General features: G+C 46.8%; 1 protein-coding gene and 1 non-coding gene across 8 annotated transcripts in view; one reads left to right on the top strand and one right to left on the bottom strand.

Moving 5' to 3' along the window:
- SMARCA4 (SWI/SNF related, matrix associated, actin dependent regulator of chromatin, subfamily a, member 4) overlaps positions 1–20,225 on the bottom strand; it is a 101,175-nt gene extending 80,950 nt beyond the window's left edge. For all 7 annotated transcript variants that reach the window (XR_010731108.1, XM_066273597.1, XM_066273615.1 and 4 more), the window contains exon 1: positions 19,930–20,225. The gene's annotated coding sequence lies outside the window, so the exon portion shown is untranslated. The remainder of the gene's footprint in view (positions 1–19,929) is intronic.
- LOC136321601 (U6 spliceosomal RNA) lies at positions 14,757–14,863 on the top strand. Its single transcript, XR_010728748.1, has one exon. It is a non-coding gene; the product is annotated as a U6 spliceosomal RNA (small nuclear RNA).
- Positions 20,226–26,476: the final 6,251 nt, after the last annotated feature.

The following is a 26,476-nucleotide window of genomic DNA, read 5'->3' as shown; positions in this document are numbered from 1 at the left end:
CTGACAAGCACACTATGAAAGTACCTTTGGAATGATGGTTCTTCTAAAGATAGTTTATCCTTAGCATCAGAACTTCTTCCCATCAAAGCAAATGGTACCTCTAGGAATTAACTGCCTCCACTGAGAAGCACTACCTTCATCAAGGAAAAAACAGCCAGACCAGGTGGTGGCACAGTGGACAGAGCGTCGGACTGGGATGTGGAGGACCAAGGTTCGAGACCCTGAGCTCACCAGCTTGAGCGCGGGCTCATTTGGTTTGAGCAAAGCTCACCAGCTTGGACCCAAGGTTGCTGGCTCAAGCAAGGGGTCTCTTGGTCTGCTGTAGCCCCCGAGTGACCCCTTATGGCACATATGAGAAATCAATCAATGAACAACTAAGGAACCGTGATGGAAGAATTGATGCTTCTCATCTCTTTCCCTTCTTGTCTGTCTGTCCCTATCCGTCCCTCTCTCTGACTCTGTCTCTGCCACAAAAAATAAATAAATAAATATCAACCTAACTTTTAAAAAAAAGGGTAAACACAGAAGCCACCAAAGATATTAGAGAAAATTAAAAACTTTTATGTTCAAATACGACGTCCATTTTTGAGAAGCACAGGGTTTCTTAACACATTTTTAAAAATTATTTTAAAACAATTTATTTTTTTATATTTTATTTATTGATTTTACAGGAAGAAGAGAGACGGGAGCGGGGGAGTGAGAAGTATCAACTCATAGCTGCTTCATTTTAGTTGTTCATTGATGTCTTGTGGTATGTCAAATCGGCATCCTCAGCATTTCAGGTGGAGGCTTTATTCACTGCACCACCACAGGCCAGGCCACAATACACATCGTATTTATTTTATTTTATTTTTTTCCTTGAAGTGGAAGCAGGAAGGCAGTTAGACATTCCCACATGTGCCTGACAGGGAATCTACCCAGCATGCCCACCAGGGGGTGTTGCTCCGCTGCAACCAGAGCCATTCTAGCACCTGAGGCAGAAGCACCATCCTCAGCACCCGGGCCAACTTTGCTCCAATGGAGCCTTGACTGAAGGAGGGGAAGAGAGAGAGGAAGGAGGGATAGGAAGGGTAGAGAAGCAGATAGGCCCTGACCAGGAATCAAACCCGGGACTTCCACACGCTGGCTGACACTCTACCACTGAGCCAACTGGCCGAGGCACAACACACATTTTAAAATGGTATTTGCTTTGCCCTGGCCAAGTGGCTCAGTTGGTTAGACTGTTGTCCTGATATGCCAAGGCTGTGGGCTTGATCCTCGGTCAGGGCCATATAAGAATCAACCAATGATGGGACATAAAAGTGCGACTAAGAGACATTGATAAGAGTGTGGTGGTTACGGGAGGAGGGGGGAGAGGGAGAGGGAAAGGGGGAGAGACACAAAGAAAACTAGATAGAAGGTGACAGAGGACAATCTGACTTTGGGTGATGGGTATGCAACATAACTGAATGACAAGATAACCTGGACATGTTATCTTTGAATATATGTATCCTGATTTATTGATGTCACCCCATTAAAAAAATAAAATTATTAAAAAAAAAAAAAAAGAATCAACCAATGAAATGCACAACTAAGCTTGACCAGGCGGTGACACAGTGGATAGAGTGTTGGACTGGGATGCGGAAGGAACCAGTTCAAGACCCCGAGGTCGCCAGCCTCAGTACGGGTTCATCTGACTTGAGCAAAAAAAAGCTCACCAGCTTGGACCCAAGGTCGCTGACTTGAGCAAAGGGTTACTCAGTCTGCTGTAGCCCCACGGTCAAGGCACATATGAGAAAGCAATCAATGAACAACTAAGGTGTTGCAACAGAAAACTGATTATTGATGCTTCTCATCTCTCTCCGTTCCTGTCTGTCTGTCCCTATCTATCCCTCTCTCTCTGACTCACTCTCTGTCCCTGTAAAAATAAATAATTAAAAAAAAAGATTAGCATAAAAAAAGAGAAATGCACAACTAAGCAGAACAACAAATCGATGTCTCTCTCCCCCTCCTTCCTCTCTCTTTTTAAAATCAATCAATAGCCTGACCTGTGGTGGCGCAGTGGATAGAGCATCAAGCTGAAATGCTGAGGTCACTGGTTCGAAACCCTGGGCTTGCCTGGTCAAGGCACATATGGGAGTTGATGCTTCCTGCTCCTCCCCCTTCTCTCTCTCTCTCTTTCCTCTCTCTCTCTCTTTCTCGCCTCTCTCCTCTCTAATAAAAATGAATAAATAAAAAAAATCAATCAATAAAAATAAATACATAAGATGACTTTTGCTTTGGAAACTGCCACCTCAGGCTGCAATGAAGCAGTAAGTGAAAACTCATTTCTGAAGTGAAAGCTCAGATACATTTGGGGAGTGACAGTAATGGGACCTAAAAAAGTACAGACACAATACAAAACCATTCCAAGGGGCACAACAGGTAGGGCTGTCGAACACTGAGGAGCCCAATTAGGGTGTTGGTGTCATATGTGGACAAGTGCTGTCATGGTGGAGAGAACAGGAAAATGGAACTGGGAGTAGCTCTCTCTGGTCCTGAGTGTAGTACCGAGGAGGGCCTTTTTATTTTATTTATCTATAGTGAACTGTAGCATATCTAAAGTCCTCCGATTATAGTTATACATCTAGATGAATCCTAGATCAGACATAGCATTTCCAACATTCCAGAAGGTACCCTCAGCTCCTTTCCCAGTCAAAACCACCCTCCCAAGCGGGATCTCTCTGACTCCATCACTGTAGATTAGCTGCATTTGTTACTGAACTGCATCAGAAAAGAAAATCAGAGTAATGTCCTTTTGCTCATCTGGGAGGGGCATCCATGTGGTTGGGTACAGTAGTCATTCATTCTTATTTGTCCTGTTCACGGACACTGTGCTCCCAGGTTTGGGATAGTGCAAATAAAGCTAAGAAAATGTCATCTGGGGGAAATGAGTACTCATTTTTCTTGAAGTAGAACTACTGATCATAAGAAAGGCATAAATTTAGTTTTGGCAGATACTGCTAGTTTTCCACATTAGGACTACACTCCTCCACACTGCTCTCCCCCAGCTGCGGGTGAGCGTTCCTCTACATCTCCACTGACACTAGGTGCTGTCAGTTTTGTTTTGTTTTTTCCTAAAATAGTTTAATTCCAGGCCGTACAGAATTTGGGATAGAACAAAGGCTGAAAACACACTTTGGCAGGATTCCAGGTTGGATTTACTCTGACCTCACAGCTAAGGCTGAAATGGCTGAGGGAAAAAACTAAAAGAGAGGAGCCACTGTATGATTATTACTTTTTACAAAAGTTATTCTTAAATGTACAACAGGCTCCAAGACAATATTTTAGCTATAGGTGGCAACAGATGTTGGCAGGGAATCCAGATGTTCAAACAGGAATGGAATTCAGAATCATCACAGCCCTAGGCACAAGGAACAGCTCTCACTTTTTGCCAGATTTCTTCATTCCACCTGTGGCCAGGGGGCCCAGCCCTTCCCTGAAACCTTCGCTTTTAGCTCCTCTAGTTCCTTCTGCTCCTCCTTTTCCTTCTGCTCAAATGCCTCATCTTCCTCCTTGGCCTGACTCTTGGGTTGCTTCTGCTTGCCACCTTCACAGTTGGACACGGTACCTGCTGCCCCTTTCCCAGACTCTGCGACCTGAAGCTCCAGTCTTTCTAATTTGTACCATTCTGGTGGGTGTATATTTTATGACTTTTTTTTTCTTTTATGAGTCAGGACAGATGTTTATTACAGGAGAAAACGGTTACCAACAGGCAGCAGGACAGAAGGCATCATGATGAGTATGGGAGGCAGCTGGGAAGTAATGTAGCAGTCTGTGCAGCATGGTCTTAACTGGAGACCACATGGACACTCAGCCACAGGAACCCAGAACCCAGTAGAAGGCAAAGAGAGCTTCCACCCCAGATAGGGAACACACTTACTTAATAAGGACTGATGGAGTGAAGGGATTACAAAGTAAAAGTTCAACAATTCTGACTATTTGGAAAGTTAAATTTCTGGAAAATAAAAATAACAGTGGGAAACACAAGTCGGTCTCTCAAGTGTCTGCACCAGCACAGGCCCAACACCACCAACTGCGTGCACGAGTACGCACAGCCACAGCCTGAGCCACCAGTTATGGGGCACAGATGCACTTTCGACCAGGGGGCTGGAAGGTGAATGCCAATATACAGAGTGCTCAAGCTCATCGGGAAACAAACATACTAAAACCAAAAGGCACAGACACTAAAAATAAACGAAGCCAGAATGCCATGTGGTTGAGGCAGCAGTAACACAGGGCACATGTGGTGTAACAGGGAACTCCTGTGGAGTGCTACACAGAACTAACACTGGGTACCCCAGTACCAAGACTGAGGTACGCACTGAGGCTGAGGTACCCTGGGTGCTGGCCTGGAGGAGAAGGTAACTGCAGGCCTCATAAACCCACATCTATGGGGTCACCAAGTGACTTCAAGCTGTAGCATCAGAGCTACCACTGTGGTAAAGCCTGGATCCTGGTGGGACTCTGGTCAAGAAGAAGACCACCCAGCAGTTCACCCAACAGGTGGCTTGAGTTTGTAAGGAGGAAACCAGGAGAAAGCACACTCTGAGCTCCGTGCACAGAGGTCCTCAGGCAGTGGACCTGGAGGCCACCCTAGCCCTCAGCTCACTCCTCTGGTCCCAACACTGCTTCCATAGGCCTCAGAGACACCCATTTACCCCTATCCTGGTTCACCGAGGACTCTCTCTGTTCTGCTCCAGAGCAAGTGTCCAAGTGTCCCCAGGGCCATGGCATTCTCACTGGTGCTGAGGCTGCAGGGCCAGATCCTAATCCAATCTAGTCTGCAGAACATCTTGGAACCTAGCTCACTTGTAGAGATAATAAATTATCACATCTTAGTACCAAATTGGGGATGGACATAAGTCACTAGAAATAAAGCCCAGGTGACACCCTATTGCCCACAGCCTACCCAGGAACGAAATGTACCCTGAATATCTTATGATTTTAATTTGCATTTTTCTTGTGACTAATGGTGTTCAACACCTTTCTATGGTTTGTTGGGGTTTTTTTTTGTATTTTTCTGAAGTGAGAAGTGGGGAAGCAGAGAGACTCCTGCATGCACCTGACCGGAATCCACCCAGCAAGCCTACTAGGGGGCGATGCTCTGCCCATCTGGGACACTGCTCTGCTGCAACCAGAGCCATTCTAGCGGCTGAGGCAGAGGCCATGGAACCATCCTCAGCGCCCGGGCCAACTTTGCTCCAATGGAGCCTTGGCTGTGGGAGAGGAAGAGAGAGAGAAAAAAGAGAAAAGGGAGAGGGAAGGATGGAGAAGCAGATGGGCGCTTTTCCTGCATGCCCTGGCTGGGCATCAAACCCAGGACATCCACACGCCAGGCCAACACTCTACCACTGAGCCTACTGGCCAGGGTCCCTTTTTATATTTTTACTGGCCACAAGATACCCACTTCTGTAAAGACTCCCGCTTTTGCTAATATTTTATTGGCAGTAAGTGGTTGCAATCACCCTATGCCAGTCTGTGACTTGCTAGGCACTCTCTTAACAGTGTCTTTTGATGAACAGACGTTCTTAATTTTAATGATGTCTGATTTATCAAGTTTCTTCCTTTATGGTTAATGGTTTTGGGATCTTGTTTAAGAAATCTTTGTCTATCTGTGACATAATGAAAAATATGTATTTGATTTCTATGTACTTTCTGTTCCTGACAGAGAGCTTAAAATCCTTGTAATTTCCTAAGTTACGGGGATCATTTTACACATAGCTCCAAAACCCCTCAGAATTCCTGAATGATACAAGTGTCTTTTGTTCAAATGAGGTTTCTCTTGATTGGCTCCTAGACGGCTTCAGGATGGGGACTGGTTGCCAGAAAGACCAAACCATGGTTAGAAGTTTGGAATTTTCAGCCCTACCCCCCTCCCTCCAGGGATGCCTATGTGATAGAAGTTCCATAAAACCTAACCTACATGTTTCAGAAAGCTTCTGGGTTGGTGAACATACCCATATACCAGGAGAGTGGTGCATTCCAACTCCACAGGAACAGAAGCTCCTACGCCCAGGATCCTTCCAGACCTCACCTTACGTCTCTCTTAAAATGGCTGTTCATGTGTATCCTTTATAATAAACTGGTAAACATAAGTAAATATCTCCTTGAGTTTTATAAGCTGTTTGGGTGAATTTTCAAAACTGACGATGCAAGTATGGGAAACCCTGATTTGTAGCTAAGTTAGAAAGAAGTGTGCGTAACTTGCGAAGGTGTCCTATGGGCCTGAGCCCTATGCGGTGGGGAATGCACCAACTCCAGTTAGTGCCAGAATTGAACTGTAGGACACTTAGTGTCAGCAGAAACATGTGGAGAATTGCTTGGTGTGGAAAATCCATATTTGGTGTCAGAAATGTGAGCAGAGGAAACAGGTTTTCCTGTACTACCTCAAAGTGATGGGACCCAGAAAGGGAAGGGATATTTTAATATCCAAGGGGACTACGATTTGTCCCTGCCCCCAGTGATTTAAAACTGCTGAGGATGTATCAGTCACAGAGAAATCACAGAAAGGAGCCTGACCTGTGGTGGCGCAGTGGATAGAGCACCAACCTGTAACACTGAGGTTGCCACTTCGAAACGCTGGGCTTGCCTGGTCAAGGCACATATGATAAGCAACCAATGAACAACTAAAGTGAAGCAACTATAAGTTGATACTTCTCACTCCCCCATCCCTCTCTATAAAACCAATGAGAGAAAAAAAGAGAGAAAGAGAGAAAGAGAGAAAGGAAAGGAAAGAAATCACAGGAAGGAAGATTCAGCCAGAGAGGGAGGCAGAGCTGTGGACCCATTTGGTGGTAAGGACTAAGATTTACTCACTGAGCCTGCACCACCATACTATACAAAAGAACTATCATTGGTCCCACTGACAGAAGTCCCTGAGGCTTCAAGACCACACAGCAGGTCAGTGGAGGAGATGGGGTCACAAGGCCAAGGTCACAGTGTAACTCAGACTCTGAGCATGGACTGCCACGTACCAGCTACATGATGCTGTATAAGTAACTTCTCTGAGCCTGTTTCCTCTTCTGTAGGCTGGAGCTGAGACCAGTCTCTCAAAGGTCACAGCCAGCATCAAATGAACTAACACATGCAAGGCACACACAGGCAGGAAGGGCTACCAACTGCTGGTGAAATCAAGGGTCTTAATGTTCACTGAGCAATTGCTTACTCCTTGTCACTACTGTCCTAGAAATGTCACACAGATTAAGTGCTTCCACCCTCCTTTCCCCATACAGAAATGAGTAAACTAGCCACATATTAAGTAATCACTCTGGAGAATTTGCTTCCTAAATTAGCCTTCCTACAGACTAAACCTTGATTAATGCTCCGGTCCCTCAGTGCTCAGGACAACAGGCTTGCTTCTCCATTTAAGAAGCAAGAGGCTGGCCCTGGTCGGTTGGCTCAGTGGTGGAGCGTCGGCCTGGCGTGCAGGAGTCCCAGGTTCGATTCCTGGCCAGGGCACACGGGAGAGGTGCCCATCTGCTTCTCCACCCCTCCCCCTCTCCTTCCTCTCTGTCTCTCTCTTCCCCTCCCGCAGCCAAGGCTCCACTGGAGCAAAGTTTGCCCTGGCGCTGGGGATGGCTCTGTGGCCTCTGCCTCAGGCACTAGAATGGCTCTGGTTGCAGCAGAGTGATGCCCAAGATGGGCAGAGCATCGCCCCCTGGTGGGCATGCCAGGTGGATCCCGGTCGGGCGCATGTGGGAGTCTGTCTGACAGCCTCCTGGTTTCCAACTTTGGAAAAATACAAAAAAAAAAAAAAAAAAAGGAAGCAGAGGCTGCCTGACCTGCAGTGGCGCGGTAGATCAAGCATCAACCTGGAACACTGAGGTTGCCGGCTCAAAAAAACCCTGGGCTTGCCCGGTCAAGGCACATATGGGAGTTGATGCTTCCTGCTCCTCCACCCTTCTCTTTCTCTCTTCTCTAAAATGAATAAATAAAAATAAAATTAAAAAAAAAAAAAAAAAGCAGAGGCTGCCCAAATGCCAGCACAGCCCCATGCAAACAAGGTCCGGCCTGGCAATCAATGGGCAGGATTTGGGCGGCTGCAAACTCTCCCTTGCCCTCTTGGTTTCCACTGCGACAAAGCACTGTGCTCAACCATTATCAAGTTCCTTTCAGCTTGCCAACCCTTCCTGAGGGAAAGGGGTGGGACTGGCCCTGCTGAGGGCTGGATAGGGTGTGGAAAGCGGTACCACTGTAATCCAGAAAGATGCCTACCCAGAGGGGCCAGAAAGAATCAACCAGGTGATATCTGATGGCAAGGACCCCCACCACCACCCATTTCCCCATTCCTTCTTACTTCAACATCAAACATCCCTGCCCTTTCGACATAGGAAACTAAAGAGTTGGGTTTTCCAGCAAATCCCTTGGGTCCCCAAGTTTGTCCTAAGGCCTTGAGGGTTTCAAGTGACTTCCATGGTGCTGCCTGGACTACCATAATAAGCCCCTCTCTGAGAAGTCACTTGGTGTCTGGGTTGAGAAACTGAGGGCAACTTCACACACACACTGAAATCCATCTCACACCAGACAACTGCATGTAAGCAAATGAGAAAAAATGAAGGACAAGGGGACGTAGGGGTCAAAACAGCAAAACCACTAGCATGTGTACCTGTGAGCCTAAGTGAGATGGGTGTGGCCCATGGGGTGGGTGCACTTGGAGCTCCATAAGAAGGAACAGAGCCTAGAAATCCAGGGGGCAACCTGAAGGAATGTGATGGGAAATAAAACTATGTGGGCAGTAAGCAAAAGGCTGAAAGCTAAGATGTTCAGCAGCAGGCTATGAGATGAAAACAAGACTCCAAGATTCCCCGGGGCCAACGGGTCTGGAAGGGACTTGGGCAAGCCGTCTTGATTTCTCTGAGAAGCACCCCAACTGCCAAACAACCAGGACCCCCACACAATCCATGCTGTAGAAGTTATGGCACCACTAAAAGTGAATGAGGTAGCACCATGCACACAGACACAGAGGATGGTCGAAAAAGCAGGGGAAAGAAGGTACCAGTGCCTGGTCTGAGCCCCACTTCAGTAAAAATAGCAACACAGCTGACCTTTGAACAATATGTGGGTCCATTTACATGAGGATTGTTTTCTTTCTTTTTTTTTTTTTTTTTGACAGAGACAGAGAGTCAGAGAGAGGAACAGCTAGGGACAGACAGACAAGAAGGGAGAGAGATGAGAAGGCTCAATTCTTTGTTGCGGCACCTTAGTTGTTCATTGATTGCTTTCTCGTATGTGCCTTGACGGGGGGGGGGGGGGCCGCGGGGGGGCGGGGGGGGGCAGCACTACAGCAGAGCAAGTGATCCCTTGCTCAAGCCAGCAACCTTGAGCTCAAGCCAGAGAACATGAGGTCCTATCTACGATTCCACGCTTAAGCCAGCGACCCCACGCTCAAACTGGTGACCTCGGGGTTTCGAACCTGGGTCCTCCACATCCCAGTCTGATGCTCTATCCACTGTGCCACCGCCTGGTCAGCCTACATGAGAATTTTTTTCAATAAATACTGTAAATGTATTTTCTCTTCCTTATGATTTTCTTAATAACATTTCCTTTTTTCTAGCTTACTTTATTATATATAATACAGTATATAATACATACAACATATGTGCTAATTGACTGCTTATGTTATCAGTAAGGCTTCCCATCAACAGTATGCTATTAGTGCCTGACCTGTGGTGGCGCAGTAAATAAAATGTCGACCTGGAACGCTGAGGTCGCCCATTCGAAACCCTGGGCTTGCCAGGTCAAGGCACATATGGGAGTTGATGCTTCCTGCTCCTCCCTTCTCTCTCTCTCTCTCTCTCTCTCTCTCTCCCCCCTTCTCTCCCTCCCTCCCTCTCTCCCTCCCTCCCTCTCTCCCTCCCTCCCTCCTCTAAAACGAATAAATCAAGTCTTAAAAAAATAGTATTAGTAGTTAAGTTTTAGAGGAGTCAAAAGTCGTGTAGATTTTCAAATGTGTATGTGGGGGGCACTCCAACCCCCCACCCACATTGTGTAAGGATAGAGTGTACTCTATATGCATTTAATCTGAAAATAGAAGCCAATATACACCAAACTGTCACAGCAGCCAGCAGCTCTCTCTGGAGGTGTACAGTGGGGAACTAACATTTTCCATATCAGAGATTTCTGGTGTTTTTTCTTTGTGTGTGTTTGTTTTTACAATAACCATCTATTACTTCTGTAATCACATTTTTTTTTATCCCTCCCCCTGTAATCACATTTTTTGAAAATACCTTCTGAGGGGAGAAAACCTAGGTAGAAAAATATTCAGAAAATAAAATACCCAGAAAAGATGTCCAGGAAGTGCCTTTGTGAAAATAAAAGAGAAAGATGAAAGGAATTGAGACTGTATTATTTTCCATCTACTTTCAACTTCATCAAAATTATCATTTAAAATAAAATGGCTATCGCCATTCAAATTTGGAACCAGTCTGCAGCTAGAGGATTAAAAGGTCTAGTTTCTTATTTCCTAACACCCTTGCTTTTTGTCTTATAAATAAAAACGAAGCCTGGTGGCCAGGCACTGTAGCAGGACAGGAAGCTGACAAGCAATCTGGACCCTCTAATAACTGCTTGCTGAGATTATGGCTTCTTTTTTTCATCTTGCCAGAAAAACAGCCTTATGTGTATTTCAGGCTGGCCCAGTATATCTGTTTTTGAGGGGGTGTGGAGAAATGTGTTCACAGATATGTTTAATTAGCAGATACAATTCTGCAGTCAAGTCATGGCAGGGTGCTCAAACCCATCAATGGTGGTTAGACAAAACCAGCCCTATTTCTTACATTAAAAATATAAATAGCCTGACCAGGCGGTGGTGCAGGGGATAGAGCGTCAGACTGGGATGCAGAGGACCCAGGTTCGAGACCCCTGAGGTCACCAGCTTGAGAGCGGGCTCATCTGGTTTGAGGGGAAAAAAAAAAAAAAAGCCAACCAGCTTGAACCCAAGGTCCCTGGCTCCAGCAAGGGGTTACTCAGTCTGCTGAAGGCCCACGGTCAAGGCACATATGAGAAAGCAATCAATGAACAACTAAGGTGTTGCAATGCGCAAAAAAAAAACAAAAACTAATGATTGATGCTTCCCATCTCTCTCCGTTCCTGTCAGTCTGTCCCTGTCTATCCCTATCTCTGACTCACCCTCTGTCTCTGTAAAAAATAAATAAATAAATAAATTTAAATATATATATATATATATAAATAGCCTGACAGGCGGTGGCACAGTGGATAGAGTGTCAGGCTGGGATGTCGAGGATCCAGGTTCGAGACCTCAAGGTCACCAGCTTGAGCGCGGGCTCATCTGGTTTGAGCAAAGCTCACCAGCTTGGACCCAAGGTCGCTGGCTCGAGCAAGGAGTCACTCAGTCTGCTGGAGCCCCCGGGTCAAGGCACATATGAGAAAGCAATCAATGAACAACTAAGGTGCTGCAAAACAAAGAATTGATGCTTCTCGTCTCTCTCCCTTTCTGTCTGTCCCTACCTGTCCCTCTCTCTGACTCTCTCTGTCTCTGTCACAAAATAAATAAATAAATAAATAAATAAATAGCCTGACCTGTGGTGGTGCAGTGGGATAAAGCGTCGACTTGAAACACTGAGGTCGCCGGTTCAAAACTCCAGGTCTGCCTGGTCAAGGCACATATGGAAGTTAATGCTTCCTGCTCCTCCCCCTTCTCTGTCTCTCTCTCTGTCTCTCTGTCTCTCTGTCTCTCTCCTGAAATTAAAAGTCTTAAAAAAACTTAAAAAAAGAAAAAAGATTGTATAAAATATATATAATCCTAATAATCTACTAAGAAAAATCCTCCAGCACTGGACAGATAGTTTGGCTGGTCAGAGCATCATCCCACTAAGCAAAAGTTAGGAGTTTGATCCCTGGTCAGGGCACGAACAAGAACAGATCGATGTTTATGTTTGTTCTCTCTCTCTCCCTCTCCCCCCTCTCCTCTTTCCATGTCAGGGCACATACCAGAACAGATCGATGTTTGTTTCTCTCCTTCCCACTTCCTGTCTAAAATCAATAAATAAATTTAAAAGAAAGAAATAGACTAGCCCATGAACCTGGAAGAGCAGCAGGGGCAGGACATCTCTGGACTTAGGGACCCCTTGGGAATGGCTTATTCCCAGAACTGTGCTTCCCCATCACTGTGTGTCCAGTAGCATTTTCCTTGCAATATTCTTATGGGGCAAAACCTTGCCCTATATTTGAAATGCATACATTTCAATAGAAAAAATAACAATAAAATAGAATATATCTCAGAAAAAAGTCATGTCATGATCAATTACAATGTCTTCTCAGTTCTACCTAAAAGGTAGGCATGCTGAATTGTTTACCAAGCATTATTTTTAGTACTGGGAATTATATATAATTTTATTCACTGGAATCCACCCTTCTCCTTCAAAAAGTTTTTTCATTCACTTGAAAACCACTGAAGAGCACCTCCTCATACACAACATGCCAGAAGACATCACAATCAGGTTGGTTTCCTGCCTTGAGTTCACACTCTAATCTGTCAGGGAGGTGTACTGTCTATACTTCAAGAATACAAACCCTGGTCCTAGCCAGTTTGCTCAGTAAATAAGAGCATCGGCCAGGTGTATAGGCATCCTGGGTTTGACTCCCAGTCAAAACACATAAGAGAAGCAACCATCTGCTTCTCTCCCCCTTCTCTCCCTCTTCGCCTCCCGCAGGCAGTGGCTTGACAGGCTCAAGCTTCTGCCTCAAGTGCTAAGGATAGCTCAGTTGGTTGGGGCGCATGTGGGAGTCTACCTCACTATCTACCCTCCTCCTCTCACTTAAAAAATAAAAAGAGCCTGACCAGGTGGTGGCGCAGTAGATAGAGCGTCAGACTGGGATGCAGAGGACCCAGGTTCGAGACCCCGAGGTCAGAGCTTGAGTACGGGTTCATCTGGTTTGAGCAAAGCTCACCAGCTTGGACCCAAGGTCGCTGGCTCAAGCAAGGGGTTACTCGGTCTGCTGAAGGCCCGTGGTCAAGGCACATATGAGAAAGCAATCAATGAACAACTAAGGTGTCGCAATGAAAAACGAACGATTGATGGTTCTCATCTCTCTCCGTTCCTGTCTGTCTGTCCCTACCTATCCCTCTCTCTGACTCTCTCTCTGTCTCGGTAAAAAATAAATAAATAAATAAAATGGTTTAAAAAAAATGCAAAAAAAATAAAAAAAATACAAACACTATCCTAGCTATTCAACTAGATGTGTTTTTTTAAACTCTTTGGGCCGTGACCTAGAGTCACAACCTGGTCCAACACAAATGTACATCAAGTAACTGCAACAAGCTTTATAAATCTTCTCTGACCCCGCTCCTGTTAAGGTTGGTCAAGCCCAGATGGATGTCATGTCTCACTGCTGGGTCTATTATGGCCTCTTATATACTCAACACTGAGCAAGACAAATGATCCATGGAAAGGGCTGGAGAAGCTCAGAAAGTGCAAGAGTGGGCAGGGAGGCATGGCTCCTCCCTGCTGAGTATCACTTGGGACACGCCCTCCAAGCCACCACAAATACCAACTGCCTCTGGGCTAAGCAGGGTTGCAGATACTGGGCATCCAGTAAAAACAGTCCCTATTCTAGTGGGACTGATAACTGAATGCAGACAAGCACACAAATAACTAGGACACATAATGTAAGGAGTGGAAATGCTATGAAAAAGTAATCAAGCAGAGCTAACACTCAAGCTGACAGGAGGTGCTTTCAATCATGGTGGCCAGGAAAGGTCTCAGTAATGGGAACATATCTGAGCAGAGACATGAAGTGAAATGGGAGCCACGTGGCTATCTATGGGCAGAGGGACTAGCAAGTACAAAGGCCCCCTGGGGTGGGACCTTGCTGGAGTGGTGCAGGTGATGGGAATGTGGCAGATGAGGTCAGAGATGGGCTGGGAGGGCAGATCACAGCCCTTGAAGGCAATGGGGAAATGGTAGGGGTCTATTCTAAGTAGATGTGGAACCACTGGAATGTTCTACACAGGGCAGTGACACAATCTGATGACACTTTAAGAAGATTCCTCTGGACATGCTGACAGAACACATGTAGGAGTGAGAAGAGTCAGATGACCAAGGTGACCAGCAGGGCCTCAACTAGCAAATGTCATTTGAAATATAAAAAGTGCCCCTTAATTGGGGCTGCCCAAGCATGGAACCAAGCTTGGCAAAGCCAGCCAGGATGGGTTTCAGCCCCAATTTGTCTTGGTTCAAGATTGACAAATGAAGAGACTACGGGAGGACAGGAGATTTTATGGTCAGAAGGATTAAGTCATGTGCCCAAAGTCATGCAAGTAGGTAGAGTTCTACCTAGTGTCTATGTCACTTCAAGGTCTAAGTAACTGATTCAGCTGAGGATCAGAAGCAATGAGGAAGAGAGCCTGAAAGGGTATGGAGGGCAGGCAAAGAGAAGCCCTCGACAGGCAGGAGCACGCAGAGGGTGTTCTGGGGAGACAGGCAAGGGTGCTCAGTGCACCAGCAGTCCAGGCTGTAACTGAAAACACACTCAGCAGGCACCAAGACCAGAGGCAGCTCCCAGGGTCTAGTGAGCAGCCCGCTGCACTTCAGCATCACCATTAGAACAAGGACATCATCACTGTGCCGCTTTATTGGGGCTCTCAGGGCAAGTCAGGTTGGCACGCATCAAATCCTGCCACCTCACATCTCCCACAGTAACAGGTGAAGCAGCAACTGCCACTTGGCCACCTGCTTCCTGAGCCAGTGGGGTGCAACCTGCCAGTTAAAAAACCAGTGCTCGCTTCGGCAGCACAAATACTAAAACTGGAACAATACAGAGAAGATTAGCATGGCCCCTGTGCAAGTATGACATGCAAATTCGTGAAGCGTTCCATATTTTTTTAAAAATTTTAAAAAATAAAAAACTTAAACCAGCCCAAGGAACCATTTTAGAGGCCACTGCTACTAAAAACAGGGTCAATCTTCCTTTATCACACTCACAGCTGGTGAACTTCCAACTGAGCAAAACTCAGACGGTGCCCAGTGACCAGTGTCTATGTGCAAAAATAAAGACATGTTCTTTTAGCAAAGTAAACAAGTCTCAAAGCAAAGCTCGGCAAACCACTTGGGGGTGCAAAAGCCAGGAAGGGGCCAGCAAGGGACTGTGCCCCTAACATGTACCTATTTTCTAAAGAAAGCACCTGCCCTGTGAGGACTGAAGAGAAATCAACGCATCCCCTCCTTTTCCTCTACCCTGTGAAATCTGATCTCCCCACAAACCCAGCTATACCTGGTGCTTCCCTCTAGGCCAGCGGTTCTCAACCTGTGGATCGCGACCCTGGCGACCCCTGTGTTTTGGTCCTTCGACCCCTGCTGGGGTCGCAACCCACAGGTTGAGAACCGCTGCTCTAGGCCCTACCCATATAGGAAGGTGAGTAGAGACCAAATTTCATTTCTCATGCCCATCATATCCATATCCTGAAAAATGAACAGCAGCAGCATGCAGCTAACAGAAAACTCCAACCAAGACATCACGGCTCACATTCATGAGCTGAATGCTTCTTTGGGATGCTGTCTACAAAGTCGACAGCAATGGCAGCTCTCCATTTGGCCTCAGACTCAATTCTGACACGTTCCCCCTAAAATATTTCCCCCCATATTCCACCAGCTATTACTTCCCTTTTATAGTAAGTTTTCCACATCCCTTTAATTCTAAGGTTTTTTTAAACTTAAATTTGTTCTGAATTATTCCAATCAATATAACAAGTTATGAGAAAATATGTGAAATGAACAATAAATGCTTGACATTTCTCAAAAACCAAGCCACCAAATACACTTCTCCCTTTCCAACACTTTATGGTGAAATTGAAAAGCACACAACTTTTAAGTATTAAGAAAAAGTGGAGGAGTTAATTCCTTCATTACCACTTTGAAAACATATAGAATGGTTACAACTGAGCAAAAATATATTCTGTACCCAAGATATTCAGGAATCCTAACACATGACAACAGTTACAGATTGTTTACCACTTGCACCAGGCACCCTTCTAAGCTACTTATATTTGTCATTTTTTTGTATAGTTCTTACAGCAACACTACCAGGTGGGTACTCTTGCTATTGCCCTCTGCAAATAAGGAGACAGATGTGAGCTAACCTGAACAGGGCCCTTGTCTGCCTGCTCAAGCTGAACTGCCAGCCCCCAGCACTGCCTGGCTCATGGCAGATACTCAATGCAAATTTGTTCGCTATATGAATGATGAATGAGTGGTTGGGCTGCTTCTTGCACAACTCCCATTCACATTGTTCTGTCTGTGGTCAGTGTGAATGGGTCCCTCTTGAGCCACTTCTTGCACAGCTCCAGGGGGCACCATTCACATTGTGTTCAGTCTATTCTTTTTTTTTCCTTCTTTTTTCTGAAGCTGGAAACAGGGAGAGACAGTCAGACAGACTCCCGCATGCACCCGACCGGGATCCACCCGGCACGCCCACCATGGGGCTACGCTCTGCCCACCAGGGGGCGATGCTCTGCTCATCCTGGGCGTCGCCATGTTGCGACCAGAGCCACTCTAGCGCCTGAGGCAGAGGCCAAGGAGCCATCCCCAGCGCCCGGGCCATCTTTGCTCCAATGGAGCCTTGGCTGCGGGAGGGGAAGAGAGAGACAGAGAGGAAGGAGAGGGGGAGGGGTGGAGAAGCAAATGGGCGCTTCTCCTGTGTGCCCTGGCCAGGAATCGAACCCGGGTCCTCCGCATGCTAGGCCAAAGCTCTGCCACTGAGCCAACCGGCCAGGGCCCGTGTTCAGTCTATTCTTAATGCACCAGGGCAGCAGAGTGATGATAACCAAGGCCAAAATCAGCTGGCACATCTGAGGACTGTCACTTCCATTTCTCTGAGGCAAAAAAGAAAGTGGCAAAGCCAGGAGTCAAATTCACGGTGGCTGACTGGAGAGCCCCTGGCGAAGAAATTCCCCTGGAAGTGTTTCTTCATAAGCAGAATGTTGATTTCACCAGACATTCACCCAAAATATCTAATTCCTCCCATCCTCCCACATCTGCTCTAGGGTTACCTCCCAGTGTCCTGCGAGTCCACAAGGAGTAGCAAATGTATGTAAATAAAAACGTGTATGGGCTTGACCAGGCGGTGGCACAGAGGATAGAGCGTCGGACTGGGATGCGGAGGACACAGGTTCGAGACCCTGAGGTTGCCAGCTTGAGCATGGGCTCATCTGGTTTGAGCAAAAGCTCACCAGCTTGGACTCAAGGTCACTGACTCGAGCAAGGGGTTACTCGCTCTGCTGAAGGCCCGTAGTCAAGGCACATATGAGAAAGCTATCAATGAACAACTAAGGTGTTGCAATTCACAATGAAAAACTAATGATTGATGCTTCTCATCTCTCCATTCCTGTCTGTCTACCCCTGTCTATCCCTCTCTCTGACTCTCTGTCTCTGTAAAAAAAAAAAAAAAAAAAAAAAAAAGCGTATGTTTGCTTTTCACAGACAGAAAAGGTTTGGAGACCTCAATACTAATGATGTCACAGCTCTGATGTCATCCTCCACCTGACTCAAAAGTTGCAAGGTCAAAATCTCCTCAAGAGTTGGACACAAAATGATTTTAGATGACACCTGAAGAAACACTTGTTACTTTTACAATTATGTATGCATTGATTTTAAACCCAATTAGAAGACTATAAATATTAGAAGACAACCACTCATATGCCAGGTGCTTCAGTATGCTAAACAGATATCCATGTTGCCTGACCAGGAGGTGGTGCAGTGGATAGTGTGTCCAACTGGGACACGGAGGACCTAGGTTTGAAACCCCGAGGTCACCGGCTTGAGCACAGGGTCACTGGCTTGAGCATGGGATCATAGACATGACCCCATGGTTGTTGGCTTGAAGTTCAAGGTCACTGGTGTGGGCCAAGGTTGCTGGCTTGAGCAAGGGGTCACTTGCTCTGCTGTAGCCCCCCAGTCAAGGCACATAAGAGAAAGCAATCAATGAACAACTAAGGTGCTGCAATGAAGAATTGATGCTTCTCATTTCTCTCTCTTTCTGTCTGTCTGTCCCTCTCTCTGTCAATAAAAAAAGATATCCATGTTATTGCATTTTACCCTCTCAAGTACTGCTTGAAGTGGCGTTGTTGTCATACTTGTTTCACAAGTGAGAAAACCCACTAGTTAACTGCCTTGCTTGAAGTCAAATTAAGATTTAGAGAGCTGGGTGTGAATCCAGAAGGTCTGATTCCAGAACCAATACTCCTTGCCACCATCCCATATTAACTACTGCCTCCTTCCCAGGGAGATGAGTTTTAGGAAACGATGGCCTGGAACACTAAAACCCAACAATAGTAACTAGTGATTACTGCTTACAACCACCCCAATCCTGCAAGCACTTCACACACATGTTCACTCAATCCCTCCAAGGGCCCTTCATTCATTGCACAAATGTTTGCTAAGAGCCAACCATGTGCCAGGCCCAGGGAACTAACTGTAGGAGACACAACCCCTGCTCTGATGGCCTTCAGAGAACAGAAGTGTAATTACAAACTGGCACTAACTTCTACACAGGAGAGGATCAAGGCAATGAATGTGCCAGTGTAGCAGAGGAAAAAATGATTGTTACAGGGCAATCAAACACAAGATTGGACATCCTCCCTCATTCCGTGTAAAAGCCCCCTCTTCCACATAGCCTTCTTGATCTCTGGCTCACGCCACTCCCCTGGGAATCCACTGCATTCCTCTCACAGAAAGAGATGTGAGGATTAAATGATAGGCCAAGAGGAGCTGTTTCCACATTTACCACCAGTAACCCTAACAATTGGCGAGACTCCTCAGGGGATCCAACCTCCAACCACCTGAAACCCAGTAGGGACTCAACTGAATATTTGCTGAACAATGGAGATGGGACCGAACAGTTAACAGTGCTTCCCACCCACAAGAACCATTTTACAGACTTTCACCAGCTCCATATGTAACATTATTCCCATTTCACAAAGGAGGAAACTAAGATCTTCAGATAGATTAAATTATTTGTTTAAAGTCACATAGGGAAGTGACCAAAAGCGCCAGAAATCAAACACTAATACAGTCTATCAATTCAAACTGAAAACTTGTTTCAAATTCCTGAAAAGTGGCTCTTACACTTATCTCCTGCTTTCCCAAAGATTTCACTGAAGGGTAAAATATAAAAACCGGTGTTCCTCAAGGCTGGCACAAAACACTTTCTTGAAAGGTCCACGTTTTAAATAAAAACGTTAATCTGGAAAATCAACTGGCAGGAAGAGAAAAGGATACAAAACAAAAACAGTGCTTTCAATAGAAAACAGTTCCCCTGGTCTTACCCCACTTGCTGCTGACATCCCCCACCCCCAATCAGGGCAAACATTTTGAAGTCACTACTTGCAAGGGATAAGGCGAGTTATTTACCTTTCCTTGAAAATCTAGAATACGTGGTTTTTAAAATAAAATTTTAGGTCGGCTAACCCAAGGGAACTGCGAATGCTCGCGTCCAGGCGACAGAGCACACATCAGGGTTTTTTCCTACTGAGCCGCGACTGCAACCTCGCCAAAAAGGCAACATTCGGGTTGGACCCGTTAGAACGTAGCCTGAAAATCCCCGACGCCTGGCTATTGTTGCAGCAGCCGGGGATATCACGATGAGGCCGGGGCCCTGGCCCGCGGAGGGGAGCAGCAAGCTTTGTCCGGGGAACCCCGCGAGAGCGCGCGCCCGGCCTCCACGCGGAACCAGCCCCCACACCACAGTCCGCAGATACTACAGCCGGCGCGGCCTGCTACACTGTAGCTTTCCCCGCGCGCGCCGTGCCGGCCAGGCTTCTTGACCCTCAGGCGCCGCCGTACCCCGGCCCCGCTCCGGGCGCCGGCCACCCCCTCCCCCCTCGGCGCCCCAGCTCCATTCAAACCGTCCTCCCAAGCACCGCGCCGCGCTCCCCCCTAGGCCCGCGTTCCTTACCGGGAGTCGCCTGCACCGTCGTCTTCCCGGCGCCGCCCCGCCCCTCAGCGTTGGGCCAGGGGCAGAGTGGGTGTCTCGCCTCTCCTCACGAAACAAAGAAGCCGCCGCCGCTGCCACCAAACGAGGTGAAGCCTCGTGCACGCGCCCGCTCGCTTTGGCCTCCCCCCACCCTACATACACACACAGCCCGCGCCCCCGCGGCGCGTGCACTCGTCGACTCCCCACCTACCCACCCCTCTACGGAAGGCTTCTTTCGCTTCCGCCGCCCGCCCGGCCTAGTGCGCGCGCCCGGCCGCTCTTCCGCTCCCAGCACGCATGCGCGTCGGCCTGGGCCCAGGGAAGATAGGCGGGGCCAGAGGCAGTAAAGCTTCCGACGCACCTCCCACCTCTGTCTGGGACCGTCCTGTGCCAACGCACAGGGGTCTTCGTCTTCCGACGCCGCGCGTCTCCACGCCCCCGAGCGTGCGCAGAGCGGTCGCCACTGCAGTGGTAGTGAAGGAGGTGGTAGGAGTTTGGGGGATGGGTCGGGGAAGAGGTGGTGTCTGTGGGGAATGGATGGAGAAGGGTCTTGAGACTAGGAAATAGAACCAGAGGGGGTCATGCGTGAGGCTGAACTGAAGTTGAGTAGGATCAGCCTAACGTGGGCCGCGGAATCGCTTTCACTCCTGGTTTGCGGATGGTGGGACGTGTTTGGCGGGGCCAAGGGCCCTCTACCGTGGCTGCCTTTTCTGCTAAGCATACCTAGTGCTATTAGTTAATTTAGCAAATATTTATTGATCTGTTACTATGTCCCAGGCGCAGATCCTGCAGCTCGGAACAGACAAAAATCAGAGCCTCTGTGGCGGTCACGATCTAATGGGGGAGGCAGGCTAGAGGCAAGAGAAATAAGTAAAATACATTGTATTGGGATGGAGACATGGCGGGTCATAGAAATTTTAAATGGGGTAGCCAGGGAAGGCCTCGCTCAGGAGGCCTTTCATGTCTTGTTGAGTCAAGACATGAAAGCAGTGAGGGAGAGATTTGTTCTGAGTGTGAAGACACAGAGCCTATAGACGGTCTCTTTTCTGTGTTCTGAAAGAATCTCCAGCGCCCACCCAGTGTAGTCCTCCAGGTCAATTTCCATATCCTGTGACTGTCCCTACCCTTACCTCTTTTAGGCCTTTCCTTCCTCACTTTTCAGGTGTCAGCAGACTCACTGCTTCAAGCATCTCTCCCTTTTTGGTCACTGCCTCCTTTTACCTATCTTCATATTTTTTGGTACCCTATTTCTATTGTCTGTCTCCCTGCCCTCAACTTAGATGACAAAGATGTTCATTTTAGTCACTAGTGAATACCCAGATCTAGTGTGGTCCTCCACTCACCACATACTAAATACTTCCTTTTTTTTAATTGAAAGAATAATAGAGACTGTCTGTTGAGTACGTATCATACCTGCATTAGACTTGTTGAGTCTTTCCAAATCCAAGATGAGTCACGTGCAGCATAGAGCAGAAGGTAAGATCTATGCAGGAGTCAGAAAGACCTAGATTTAAAACCTGACTCCACTGTTGTTAGTAGCTGGGGGTGCCAGGCAAGTTTATGGTACTTGTTTTTACTTCTTTTTCTTCACTTGTAAGATGGAAACAGTAGTTCTCACTTCCATGGGCTAATAATGAGGAATCCATGAAAACAAGGCCCCGTGGTAGTTCTCTAAACTTTAGCTGGTAATGTTGAGTAATGCACAGAAAATGGGTCAGTGAGGTCTGAACATTGGTCTCTCTTATTTAAGTAATATTTAATTATTTATTTATTTTTAACGGAGGGAGGGGACAGATAGGGACAAACAGGAGAGAGATGAGAAGCATCAGTTCTTCATTGTGGTACCTTAGTTGTTCACTGATTGCTTTCTCATATGTGCCTTGACCAGGGGGCTACAGCAGAGTGAGTGACCCCTTGCTTGAGCCAGCGACCTTTGGCTCAAGCTAGTAACCATGGGGTCACGTCTATGATCCCACGCTCAAGCCAGCAACCCTGCGCTCAAGCTGGATAAGCCCACATTCAAGCCTGCGACCTCAGGATTTCGAACCTGAGTTCTCCACATCCCAGTCTGACGCTCTATCCACTGCACTTCTGCCTAGTCAGGCTCAAGTAATATTTCTTAAGCACCTTCACATGCTGAGCACTGAGCTGTCATAGGCCTGCAGTGATGCAGTGAGAAGGCAGTTTCCAATCCACAGAGGAGATAGTGTGTGAATTAGTTCAGTTGACTGTCTCCCATGTTGATCACACTAAAACACAATAGAAAAAGAACTTTTTTCAGAGAAAGTTTATTTAGAAAAGTAGTAGAGCCTGACAAGGCAGTGGTGCAGTGGATAGAGCATTGGACTGGGATGCAGAAGGACCCAGGTTCGAGACCCCGAGGTCACCAGCTTGAGCGCGGGCTCATCTGGCTTGAGCAAAAAACTCACCAGCTTGGACCCAAGGTCGCTGGCTCGAGCAAGGGGTTACTCAGTCTGCTGTAGCCCCACAGTCAAGGCACATATGAGAAAGCAATCAATGAACAACTAAGGTGTCGCAACGAAAGACTGATGATTGATGCTTCTCATCTCTCTCCGTTCCTGTCTGTCTGTCCCTGTCTATCCCTCTCTATATAAATAAATAAATAAATAAATAAATATTTTTAAAAAAAGAAAAGTAGTAGAAGTGAGCCAGCTGGACTGCGTAGGATTGGGAAACAAGTTACAGAAGCAAAAGAGGGTCCTTGGAACTTAGAAGAGAGAAAAGCAAAGGTAATGTGCTCGGGGAGGGTTTGGGAGAGGAAGGGAAAGGCACGGTTGTGCTCCCCCTCCCACCTCCATAGGAAAATTTTAAGTCAATGGAAGGAAAGCCAAAGATGTGACAAGGTCATAAGACTGGACCTTCCTGGGACTGGGGAGTCGGCTAGACCTCTCTGAGGCAGAGATATTTATATCAAGACCCAAAAGATGAGCAACAGCAAAGAGGAGGACAAGCCAAGGTAGAGGAAACAGGATGTGCCAAGACCCCAAAGAGGGAAAAGAGCATAGAATTGATGAAGGCCCATGTGACTCTCAGAAGGAGGTCAGCAACAGCCATACCAGGCTGGGCCTTGTGGGCTGTGGTGAAGATCTTCAGCTTTTTCTGGACCACAGTGGGAACCAGTAGACAGGTTTTAATCAGGAGAATCCCATGGCCACTTTGGCTGCTGGATGGAGACTGGGCTGGCCAGGAAGAAGAAGTGTGGAGTCCCTTTAAGCCATAGCAGTTTTCCAGGGTGGGGAAAGTGGTGGCTTGCGCTAGACTGGAGGTAGTAGAGATAGAGTTGGAGGAAGAATGGATAGAAATTGGAAGAATGGCCCTGGCTGGCTGGCTGGCTTAGTGGATAGAGCGTCAGCCCGGCATGCAGATGTCCCAGGTTCAAGCCCCAGTCAGGGCATTCATGAGAAGCAACCATCTGCTTCTTCCCCCCATCTCTCCTCCTCCTGGAGCCAGTGGCTTGACAGGTTAGAGTGTCTGCCCCAGGAGTTGAGCATAGCTCAGCTGGTCTGAGCATTGGCCTCAGGCTCTGAGGATAACTCGGTTCATTTGAATATCAGCCCCAGACAAGAGTTGCCAGGTGGATCCTGGTCGGGACACATGTGAGAGTCTGTCGTTCTATCTCCTCTCCTCTCACTTAAAAAAAAATAAAGAAATTGGAAGAATGGACCAGAGGTAAAGAAGGAGGGTCAAACCTGACCTGTGGTGGCACAGTGGATAAAGCATTGACATGGAATGTTGAGATCGCTGTTCATATCCCCAGGCTTTCCCAGTCAAGGCACATACAAGAAGCAACTACAACTAATGCTCGACTTACGACCATAATGGGTTTCTGGTTGTAACACGATTTGGTCGTAAGTTGAGTAGGTTATATGTACAGTACTGTGGAATGATGTTATAAAAATCTTTAAGTCATATTTTATAATTTTCTTTCATTATTGTTATATATCATAATTTTCTTTGTTCATTTTATGCCATTTGTATCATCTCTACACCATTTTGTTTCTTATTTTTACATTCATCAATTTTACGTAAAACACTGTTACCAGTACAACTGGTTTAATATTTGCAAAACATACAAAATTACAAAGTACAGGTGCATACAAAAATACAAAATACAGGTGTAAAAAATACCATAGGAAACATTTTCTCAATTGCAAAACATATCAAAATATATAAACATGTATGAAACATTTTATTGGCTGCGGATTGTTGACGTCATCTGAGGCAGCAGTTGGGGTTACCAGAGTTGGTTTTTTCATAAACATGCGATCACATTCACTTTCTTTCCTCCTTCGTTCTTGTTCATTGATTGCTTTCTTATATGTGCCTTGACCAGGGGGTTACAGCAGAGTGAGTGGCCCCTTGCTCAAGCCAGTGACCTTGGACTCAAACCAGCGACCATGGGGTCATGTCTAAGATTCCATGCTCAAGCCAGCACCCCTGCACTCAAGCTTATGAACCCATGCTCAAGTCAGATGAGCCCGCGCTCATTTTCGAGTCGAGATCAATGGCCTTTCTTTCCTTCTTGGCAGGCTGAGGCGCAGACAAAGACAATTTCCTCTTGGTAGACATCTTGGGAGGGGTTTGATGAAAAACATCCAAGACACAAAACACAAATTGCTGTACCAAGTCTGGGATAACAGTTGAAATGGTGCACGCGGAGATGGTAGTGCTGCCAGAAGCTGGTCCGCACTGTCATACACCCAGCTGGGCAACGCTTGTGCTGCCAGACGCAGAGCAGTCGTGGCTAGCGATTGTGGTTGTAAAGTTGAATGGTTGTAAGTTGCATAGGTCACAAATCAATCAATATTTGTACTACTATTGATGAGTTGATGTTTCCAGCTCCTCCCTTTCTCCCTTTCTCTCTCTCTTCTTTCTAAAAATCAATAAATAAAATCTTTTTTTAAAAAAAGGAGGGTCAAGAGTGAACTCAAGTGAACTAAATTTTAGCACAGTGGTGGTGCAGTGGATAGAGTATTGACCTGGGACGTGAGGTCCAGGTTTCAAAACCCTGAGGTCGCTGGCTTGAGCATGGGCTCATCTGGCATGAATGCAAGCTCATCCGCTTAAATGCAGGCTCACCAGCTTGAGCATGGGGTCGCCAACTTGAGCGTGAGATCACAGACAGGATCCCATGGTCTCTGGTTTGAGCCAAATATCACTGGCTTGAAGCCCAAGGTTGCTGGCTTGAGCCCAACATCGCTGGCTCAGTTGGAGCCCCGTGGTCAAGGCACGTATGAGGTGCAATCAATGAATAACTAAAGTGCCATAACTACAAGTTGATGCTTCTCATCTCACTCCCTCCCCCACCCTGAAAAAAAAAAAGTGAACCCAAGCTTTCACTGCAGCTACAACAGTGGGACATGGGAACTCTGGCAGTGAAGGATCAAGAAACCTGTTTCAAGGATAAAATACCTGTTGGGAACAATCCTGTGATCCATTGCAAGTTCATTTTTGTGTATGGTATAAAGTTAAGTTGAAGTTTATGGTTTTCCATAGGGATATTCCATTGTTCAAGATTACCTACTTCCCCATTTAATTTCCTTGGCATTTTTGTCAAAATCAGTTGACTGTTTTAAGTGTGACTCTGTTTCTGAACTCTCTTCTATTCACTAATCAATAGGTCTACCCTTGTGCTAAGACAACACTATCTTGATTATGTAGCTTTAAAATAAGTCTTAAACAGGTAATTCTCCAAATTTGGTGGGGTTTTTTTTGGGGGTGGTATGTTTGTGACAGACAGAGAGGGACAGACAGACAGGAAGGGAGAGAGATGAGAAGCATCAATTCCTCGTCCCACCTGAGTTGTTCATTGATTGCTTTCTCATATATGCCTTGATGGGGGGGGGGCTACCGCAGACCAAGTGACCAGCAACCTTGGGCTCAAGCTGGTGAGCCTTGCTCAAACCAGATGAGTCTGCGCTCAAGCTGGCGACCTCAGGGTCTCGAACCTGGGTCCTCCCATGTCCCAGTCCAACGCTCTATCCACTGTGCCACCACCTGGTCAGGCCAACTTTGTTCTTTTTAAAGATTGTTTTGGCCTTGGCCTGTTGGCTCAGTGGTAGAGTGTCAGCCCAGCGTGTGGAAGTCCCAGGTTCGATTCCTGGTCAAGGCACACAGGAAAAGTACCTATCTGCTTCTCCACCCTTCCCCCTTTCCCTTCTCTCTGTCTTTCTCTTCCCTTCCTGCAGCTAAGGCTCCATGGGAGCAAAAGTTGGCCCTGGTGCTGAGGCCTCTGCTTCAGGCGCTAGAATGGCTCTGGTTGCAACAGAGCATCACCCCCTAGTGGGTTTTCCAGGTGGATCCTGGTTGAGCACATGCGGGAGTCTATCTCTGCCTCCCCGCTTCTCACTTCAGAAAAAAAAAATTAAAAAATTGTTTTGGTTACTGTAGGTCCTTTGCATTACTGTGTAAATTTTAGCATTATCTTGTCAATTTCTACCCAAAAATGTGATGGGGTTTTGATTGTTATTGCATTGAATTTGTAGACCAATCTGAGGGAATCACCATC

The sequence above is a fragment of the Saccopteryx bilineata genome, chromosome 1, assembly GCF_036850765.1.
Source record: "Saccopteryx bilineata isolate mSacBil1 chromosome 1, mSacBil1_pri_phased_curated, whole genome shotgun sequence".
Classification (NCBI taxonomy): domain Eukaryota; kingdom Metazoa; phylum Chordata; class Mammalia; order Chiroptera; family Emballonuridae; genus Saccopteryx; species Saccopteryx bilineata.
This window is presented reverse-complemented; position numbering and strand designations above follow the sequence as displayed.